We start from the raw sequence: 8,459 nt of genomic DNA, 5'->3' as shown, positions 1-8,459 counted from the left end.
AGGCCCATGCAGATGCCAACACAACTGACATGTTCCGAATGTTTGCCTTTGGCTTCACCAAGAAACGCCAAACAAAACTCGAGTCAAAATTGCAACAGAAGAGCAAAGGATTCGATTTAAAATTCAAACAAAGATACTGGCTCGGTGTGGATCAAGCTTACGCACACCAAAAACAAGAATGTGACGGCCAACAACAGTGGCCAAAGTTTCTTACAAAGCAACACTCGGCATACCGAGGATAAGTTTTCTTACGCGTCGTCTGGATCGGCGCCAGGATTGGACGTCTCCACGAAGGTGTCCAGGTCGATTCCGTCGGTGATGCGAGTGGCATTTTCAATGAAGGTTTCCATGAAGTCTTCAAATTGAAGTTTCTTCGTGTTGGCGAACTTCAACGTTTTCAGCTTCTCCTCACGCACCTCCTTGCAATGAACTCGGACCAAGGACAGAGCAACATCTGCACCACAACGAGCCGTAGATTTCTTCCATGACTGCACTCGGTCGGGGACCTCCTCCAGTCGACTCAGCAAGTTTTCCATCTCCTGCCGCGACTCATCCTCAGGCCAAAGCTCCTTGTCTATCCGGTCGACGACTTCTCTCAGTCGACCGATGAAAGGGACAACTTTGCCCACGCGGATGTGCGCTCGGAGCAGATCTCGATTGGCATCCTCGCCGAGTGGAACGTTCTCGCGAATCGACCGCTCCACATCAGCTGCTTCAGCTTCGGCGTCAATGCAAAAATATGTGACAACAGGACAACAAAACAATAAGCGCCGAGTGTGACGCACATACCACAAGCACTCGGAAAAAGCAGGACTTACCAGCCAGACGCGTCATCATGTGCCGAGCCCAGTCACTGACGTATTTCTCCTACGATGTGCACCGTTTGTTCAACACGTCCATTTGTCCCATCAGAGTAGTCCTTTGTTTCCCCATCTTCTCAACTTCCTCAGTCAACACTTTGTTCGCTTCACGAGCCTGCTCCAATGACTTCTCTCGCTCCGCCAGAACCACCTTCATACCATCCATTGCAAGCAGTGCCGCATCCCGCTCACCAGCAAACTGAATCTTCTCCGTCCTCACAGTCTCATATGTTGTCCCCATTTCACAAGTTTTCTGCCAGCCAGCACCAAGAGACAATCAGATAATTCAACAATAAAAGTCTAAGTTCTTCAGACCCCTGCCGACGCAAGCAGTCGACAGCGGTCTCGGGGACTACACCCAGTGGGTTCACTGAGAGTGACCCCACTGGCATGCAACTCAAGCAGGCCCGCCCTATTGAGATACATGTTACCACCCACGCCTACGAGGCTAATACTACCCGACCTGAGTAAAATTACTCTCGGGGACTCTTACAGTAAGTGCACCCCGACTGCTACAACTGTTTGCAGTCGACCATACTATTTCAAGATCTGACCAAGGCAAAAACAATATGTATAAAGACAACTGCCGGTGCAAGCACTCGACAGAAGTCTCGGGAACTACACCCACTGGGTTCACTCAGAGTGAACCCATTGCAAACATCATCCGATATCCGAGAACACCCAGTGGGTTACAAGAGAAAAGTAAATACTTACTAGCCCACTTACTCGGATATCTTCCCGCAGCTCCAAACTCCGCTGGTACAGGGATGCGATGGAGTCGTATGCCCTCTTGGCTTCTCCCGCCATCAGCTCCGCCTGCACCATGGCCCCCTTGGCCGCTCCCACTTGCTCCTCTGGGAGACGCTGGATGTTGAACTCGACATTCGACGAGCCTGGCATCGTTGGATGTTCCTGGGGCATCCCAAGACCCGCTCCAGTAGGTTCATCAGCCACCAGCACCGTTTCAGTCGGCGGCATCGCCTCGGTCGGCAGCACGTCTGCGGCGAGAGCAGTGACTGGAAGGGCAGCCTCGAGAACAGGCTCCGCGGCTTGCTCAGGTCTCCCTGGTCGCCCTCGTCCACGCAAATCGCCCCTGATAGACCAAACGGCACGAGATCTCAGAAAAAGAAAGAGGCAAGACTGAATATAGAATTCGCGTCGCGATAGTATAACACTCTCGGAGTCACTACAACGCACCTGGCTGGGACGAGACGACGTTGTCCTCGTCCATGGGATCATCCTCCTGGCGCGCCAGAGAGGTGGCAGAGGTGGCAACCCTGTCGAGTGAAATTCATTCGACCTTCAAACAGGAGTTCAACCGAATATGATAAGAAGTTGAAGGAACAGAGCACTTATGTCGAGGTGACAGGAATGACGACCCTTATCCGCGGCAAAGCCTTCCGAGGTTTAGACCCACTCGGTTTGGCTACCTTGGTAGGCTGACCCACAGGCTCGACAGCAGCGTCTCTGGCCCTCTTGGTGCTCCGAGCACTCGGAACCACAGCAGCAGCAGGCGGAGCACTCGAGGATGCCGGAGGGGCCGAAGGAACCGCAGGTTCATGTCGGCGCTTGGTCTGGTGCTCTGGCAGCGGAGGCGGCGAGTCCTGCTCTTCGTCATCCTCCTCTTCTTCACCTGACTCCTCCTCCGTCTCCCCACTGTCGGAGACATACTCGTCGCTCTCCACACTGCCCTCCTGGCTGCCTTCTTCCTCCTCCTCGTCCGGGTTCCCGTTCGAGACAGGAGAAAACCAGTTGGTCCACTTCTGTGTGAAAAACAGTCGACGACATCAAACGACGGGCAGAGATTCAAGAAAGCAATAAAACTAAAATAGATACGTGCACTCGACAAATGGTATTCACCTGGTTCGGAGGAGGATTGTCCGCGCTGAAAGCCCTCACTCGCCGAGACCCTCTGGGCTTCTCGCAGGCGCCTGTGATCTGGAGCACCCACGACGCCAGCTTCTCCTCGGTCACGCTCAAGACGTTGGTCCGAGTGGAGTCTTCGGGCCCCGCATAGTGCCACATGGCGTGGTCGCGAGCCTGCAGTGGTTGTATGCGCCGACCAAGGAAAGTCTCCAGCAAATCCATGCCGGTGACCCCCCTTCTAACGACGTCTACGAGTGCATCGACCAGGGGCTGGATGTCGATCTTCTCCGCCTTTGTGAGCGCGAGCTGCTTAGGTGGAGCGGGACGATCTAAGCTAAAAGGGGGCAACCCTGTCGAGGCATTCGGGCAAGCAACGTCTTGGCATTAGAACCACGTCGACTGCCAGTTCCTAACCAACTCACTCAGCTGAAGAGCAGGATAACTACTCCGACTCTTTTTCTGGAAACCTAAGCCTCCGCAGAGTTGGAGAAGATGTGTTTTATCATCCGACTGGCTGAGCCATTTGATAGTTTGAGATCTAGCAGAGAATATGTGTTTGAACAACCCCCAATGGGGAGGGCAGCCGATGAAGCACTCGCACATAACTATGAAAGGAGAGAGATGGGCAATAGCATTCGGGGGAAAGTGATGAAGCTGTGCCCCGAAGTGGTTCATAATGCCCTTGAAGAAAGGATGCGGGGGCAGAGAGAAACCTCGATAGACATGGCTGAGCCGCAGGACGCACTCCCCCTCCCGGGGTGCCGGCTCGACCTCATTCTCCGCTGGCAACCTCCAAGACTTGTGCACGATCATCCCGTCCTCCACCAGCTGCAGCAGATCCCCCTCCGTCACCGTGGAGGGGAGGAAGTCGCCTTGGATCCACTCTGCCGGCAACGGCCGCTGCCGCCGCTGAGCAGGACCCGCCGCCTTCCCCTTCTTCTTCCTCGCCTCCATCTTGCTGGTCTGAACCTTGGTCATGGCGGAAGTTGCGAATCCGCGGGGGGGAGGAGGAGTGGAGAAGTTAGGTGCACTAGAGGCGGCGAGGAGGACGAAGCAAAGGCAAGATTAGGTGCGCTGGAGACGGCGAGGAGGACGAAGCAAAGGCAAAAGATCCGGCGGGCGTAACGAAAAACCCTTGCCGCTGGGATTTAAGTAAGGTTCCGACTGGGTCGCTGGCAGGTGGCCCCGAAACCTTATCCCCCTACCGACCGCGACGATATCAGTGGAGAAGTTGAAGGCGCGAGAATCGAGGCATCAGGCGCTACTCGAGCACGCTGGCGTCATCCCCGCTGAGCGTGCGGAAACCAAAATTTGAGGATCCCGGAAAATCCGCCGCCGTCAGTTGACTAGTCACGTCAAGAGATACCCTGGAAGCACTCGGTTTCCGACAGTTTGTTCCACAAAGATTTCCACTCGGATCGTTGGTCAGAGAAGATAAAATGGATCGAGGCAAGCAACGCCAAAGTCACATCCGTTCCAGTCGGATCTAAACTTCAAGCATCGCTTCGTCGTTCCAACCCCAATCCATTCGGGGACTAATGATGGGGTTATAGTCCTAGGGTAGGGTCATAGGCCTGCCATGTAAGTCCTACCCAAGGACTACCCCTCATAAGAGACGAGGCCTTTAGTCAGTTCCGACTGAATTAAGGAGTCCCCATCGTCCAGTCGGTAACAGGTCCTCGACCATCCAGTCGGAGACTAGCATTCGGAGAACATCCAACTAACCGACTGGACGCCGCTCGGAACATCATAACCCCCCTGGAGGGAAAACGTCGTACGTTTCCCGGTGCATTTATTAGCATTTAGGACGTACGTTACCTGTAACGTATGCATTCAATCGCCACTACTCCACCCCTGTACCAGAACGTTGTGGAGGGCAGCGCACTCTATATAAGCCACCCTCCCCCGCTGGTGAAGGGGTTGGCAACTCATTTGTATTCCATATTCCACTCGACAACAAGCTCCCAGAGCACTGAGACGTAGGGCTATTACCTCCACCGCAGAGGGGCCTGAACTCATACAACCTCGCCGTAGCTAAGGCTCTGCCCATCCTTTTCGTACCCTACACATCTACTGTCAGGCTTATACCCACGACACCGGCGCAATCAATTTTTCTTAGCAATCCATTCATCCGGTGTTTCTTTTGAGTGGGCCCATAACCCACAGGTTTTTCCCATGATCTTTCCTGGCTCTTCTAATCTTTTCTGGAGTCTCTAATTCTTTTAACTATGACGTAAGTATGAATTTCATCAGTCATATCCCTTCTCCAAGATCTATTCGAATTAATTCTCATATTTGGCTCAACCTTTCATTCTTCATTATTCCGGAGTGTCTTAGTTATTATTGGTGGTGTTCCCCTCATCATTTTCAGCTTGGAAGACCGAAGGAGTGTTTCTCTCAAATCTTGGTCCATTTTCCTGTCATTTCAGCTTTGTGGCATCATCTTGAATTGTTCCAATCATGAGTAATCCCTTTCTTGCTATCCGGTGCATTTCTGAGTTGTTTTCATTCTTGATCCTCCGAAGGCCATCATTTCAGAAGATTCTTGGTTCTCAGCTTTCAGCTTTCATCCTCAGTTCTTCTCAATTGTTGTCTCTTCGTTCGTCTCTCAATTAGCTCGGGTGCCTTGTTTAGTTTTCTATTAGGCGGCTCAAGATCTCTTTGTTCTCAAGATGTCCTTCAAGATTCTTGTGGTAGTGGTTCCCGTTTTCTTCTTCGTTCTTTTCTTGCCAAGAGCTAGTTGTTATTCTTTCTAACGGAGGCTTTGAGATGTTGCTCTCTTCAATCTATCTTCTTGTTCTGTCAAGGTCATGTTGTTACCTTGTTCAATTTAGTTAGTTTGTTGTGAATCTTCTCAAGTTCTTTCTATCTTATCGAATTTTGTCCCCTTGTCCTACCGAAGTGTTGCCGAAATTTTCTATGAATTCTTGGTTTTTCCTCATGTCATTCTTCACCTCTTTGCAACCATCAAGGATAGTTGGTTTCACTCCTTTGTCAAGAAGCAACTAAGTTTTACATATTGCTTTCTCATCCTCTCCCCCTTTCATTCTTGGATCTCGGGTCGAGATCCTCTTGTTGTGTAGGAGAGTTGTGACAGCCCGAGACCGACGCCCCAGAAGATTCCCCTTTAATTCTGTTCTCGTCGTGTGGTTCGTTTGTTTGTTGCAGACATCATCGCATCATGCGCATCATCTGCATTGCATCGGCATCCCGTTGCTGCCAGTTTTCGAAATTTGCATCCGTTATTAGTTGCCGGTTCTCTCCGCGTTCGTCGTTGATCGTGTTGAGCCCGATCACACACGCACGCGCCCGCGGCATCGTCAAAACCTTGTTTTTAAAAGTGTGTATAAAACTTTCTCTGATTGGGTTGAAACTTGGCGTGCTGTCTTATTTCGATATAGGTAGGCCGCCTGCCAATTTTCGTCGCAATCGGAGTTCGTCTGGTACCCGAACGATCGACCGCAGCGGCACCGTTTTCGGTTATTCGTCGGACGTGTTTTGGTGTTTTAAATCGCGTTGCCGCGCCGCTCCATTTCCCTCTCGTCTCCGGCTATCCTACTCTACATAGCCACTTAGCCCGTCCATGTGTTCGAGATCGTCTGTTGTAGAACGTGCGGTTGAAACCGGGGCGAAAAACTGCCCCCCATCCCTATTTAAACAACCCCACCTGCCTAATATAGCCCATCTCTCTCTCTTCTCCTCGAATCCCGCGCCCCTCCTAACCCTAGCCGCCTCCCACCTACCTCTCTCTCCTCCCTCCAGCCGGCGCGGCCCGACAGGCCCATCTGGAGCCCGCCCCGCGCCTCCCTGCTCCCGCTCGCCCGAGCTTGCCGCAGCCCTAGGCGTTGCGCCTCATGCCGCCACCGACGAGCCGCTGCATCCCGACGGCCGGAGCGCTGCCCGCCATCGCCGGCAGCCAGCCCCAAGGGCGCCAGCCGCAGCCGATCTGCGCCACCTCGATCTCCCCGCCTCCATGCCGCCTCGAGCTGCCGCCACCGGGAATGGAACCCCGATGGCCGGATCCGTCCAGCCCGTCAGTTTCCCGTCGCCCCGCTGCCTGTGACGCCACCCTCGTCGTCGGTCCAGCGCGCTGCCGCCATGGTTACCTCGTGCATGCTGCTCGTGCGGGAGGAGCCATGGGACGAGCAGCTCGCCCCACTCCTCGGCCTCCAACCGCCCAACCGCCCGCGCCGAGCCGGCCCAAGGGCGCCCTAGGCCCACCTAGCGCCAGGCAGCCTCCCTCTCCAGTGCGCCAGCCCTGCCCAAGGTGAGCCTCCCCCCAAGCCTTTTATCTAACGCCCTAGACGTATTTGCTATGCTGTGCCCGTTGTTTAGGCCCGTTAGCATTATATTTTTTTTAGGATTTTTGGATTATTTCTCTCACGGTTATTAGATATTTTAGGATGTCCGTAGTTTTTAAACCGTGCATCGGATCGCGATGATTTGTATATGCAATTCGTGTAGTTTTTCGCGTAGAATAATATTTTGCAACTTGCAAGCATGTTTGGAGTGGTTTGACTCGCCGTACGCCTAGATTTGCGTGCTGTCCTAATGGGGAATAATCCCGTATTTATTTTTGTACGTGACCGGATTGCTCAAACCCCGTGGAAATAATGTTTGTGTTGTTCGGGGCCTTTGCCATGTATTTTAGAGTAGTTGTTTGCATTTTTGCATGTAGGTTCCGTCGCTAGTTGGCCATGTCATGTTTAGGACTTATTCTCGCATATATTTGTGGCGTAGTTTTTTTTGCAACCCCACATATTATATATGTTTTCGGGGTAGAAAATCCATAGAATTTAACTGTGCATTTAGTTTTAGCTTTTGAGCAAGTTAGTGCGCGTGATATTTTGCCATGTTGCCCTTTTGTTTATTTTGTGGGATTTATTCCGTGCATGATATGCATGAGTTGTCAACTAGAGATATGCCCTTGGATGTGTAGGCTAGCCTCTGGTGATTTTGGTTGCCTTAGAAATCCATGTTTAGGTGTTGTTTGCTTGTTGTCAACATGCTAGAAAATAGTGCTGATTTGGAGATGCTGAAATATTTCTAAGTCTGAAATCTGTTATATTTTGTTGCTGTCTTCCCATGAGTTTATCTGGTGATCTGTAGCTCTTTTGAGGTTGGTGCAATGGAGTTAGTTGTAGTCCTTCAGATTCTCTAGCATGTTGTCAATTTGCATGCCATTTCAAGCCCTGTAGCATATAGTTTTGTTGTTGTCAATATACCTTTAGATCGAAAACTGCACTATCAAAACTGATATTTTCACTAAGTCTGAAATTGTGTGTGAGATGCCATTTTGTGAGTTCTTTTCCTAGTGATCCATGCTTCCATGCTAAATGTTATTAGTAGTATGTTTTAGTGAATCTTGCCCTCTACTGTCTCATGCGTTTTTGAGCATTTTGGACTGGTGTAGGTAGTTGTTCGAGGGTGTAGAAAATGCTATGTGGCTGATTTTGGCAAATTATGTCTATTTCTTGTGTAGCTTGTATTTGTTGAACCGTTGCTCAGTTTTGATCATGTCCTACATGAAACTTGCTTAGAATCTTGTGTAGTTTCATATTTTGTTGCTCCCTTCTTGGTTTGGGATGCTTGTGGCTGTCATTGCATACATATTGCATTCATGCATCATATCTTGCGGTGATCGTACCTTTTGAACCGTAGCTCCGTTCGAGATGTTCTCTATGTGTAATTGATTGAAACAACGCGTAGAATCACGTGAACCTATTTATGGTG

The sequence above is a fragment of the Hordeum vulgare genome, chromosome 4H, assembly GCF_904849725.1.
Source record: "Hordeum vulgare subsp. vulgare chromosome 4H, MorexV3_pseudomolecules_assembly, whole genome shotgun sequence".
Classification (NCBI taxonomy): domain Eukaryota; kingdom Viridiplantae; phylum Streptophyta; class Magnoliopsida; order Poales; family Poaceae; genus Hordeum; species Hordeum vulgare.
The sequence above is the reverse complement of the archived record's forward strand: the minus strand, read 5'-3'. Positions refer to the sequence as shown.